The sequence below is a fragment of the Penaeus monodon genome, chromosome 21 (genome assembly GCF_015228065.2).
Source record: "Penaeus monodon isolate SGIC_2016 chromosome 21, NSTDA_Pmon_1, whole genome shotgun sequence".
Lineage (NCBI taxonomy): Eukaryota > Metazoa > Arthropoda > Malacostraca > Decapoda > Penaeidae > Penaeus > Penaeus monodon.
Window position 1 is genome coordinate 7537466 of NC_051406.1, and position 1009 is coordinate 7538474.

The window sequence follows — 1009 nt, forward strand, 5'->3', positions numbered from 1 at the left end:
ACACCTTAACAAGAGATTTGGGTTGCCAGTGTTTATGTCCTACCTTCCGAGCCCTTACCATTTCTATACAATAGCAAATGTGTCTTCAGAAAATGTGGTCTCTAGGGAATGCAGAACGTCTACTGACTATGGTATATTTAGCAATGCGTAGACATACCCTAAAGCATCATCTTTCCTATTCTGCAAAGCTGCAAAGTAATTTTATAAAGCATGTTAGCAATATCTAACTAAAAACATTTTTCTTCTCTTTATGGCAAAAACAATTTAAGGAAAAAAATAGTAATAACAAGTGAAAGAACATTAAAAGAGTATACAATGTACTTTCCACTAACAATTTTATTACAATTATGTGAAATAAGAAAAACAGTGTAAGCAAGTAGTTGTTACAACATCTATAAAGGACACATTTAATACAAAATCATTTCAATTCACTGCTTCCTTCATACAATTATTTTTAAAAATTGGTTGAAAGATTTCATATTAATGGATCCATCACATTCTATATTGCAATTTTTTTTTAATATCAAGTTATAAATAACATATATAAGCTAAGTACTTCTCATTGTTTGCAGCTTTTCCTGCATTCACACATGCAAAGAACTCCTCATTAGGTTTATATTTTTGGCTTTAAGTATTACTACAAACTTTAGTTCAATCTAATGTTCATCTTTAACTATTTCTAATGGCAAATATTACCATACTACAATACAACACTATATATAATTATGCCCAAGAATAACAGAGCATGCAAATATCTTATGGCAAACTGAAGTAGTTTTTATATATATGAAATATATACTATACTAAAATAAACTGTTCCAAAACAAACATTTTCCTCTAACAAATAATAATATTTCCAGCACCAGAATGTGACTTTGAAGCCAGGGAAGAAAATTCACAATGATCATTTTGATGATTTTAGACCACTGACAATTGTCACATCTTTACTACTGTCCAGTTTTCATTACAACCTTTTGCACTAGATATAAAGGAGACTAAGTTTCTATTC

At 29.5% G+C, this 1009-nt stretch overlaps 1 long non-coding RNA gene across 1 annotated transcript in view; it reads right to left on the reverse strand.

Moving 5' to 3' along the window:
• Nucleotides 1-1009, reverse strand: part of LOC119586146 — a 4734-nt gene that overhangs the window by 637 nt on the left and 3088 nt on the right. The window contains exon 2 of the long non-coding RNA XR_005229935.1: nt 59-188. This is a non-coding gene — a long non-coding RNA (uncharacterized LOC119586146). The remainder of the gene's footprint in view (nt 1-58; nt 189-1009) is intronic.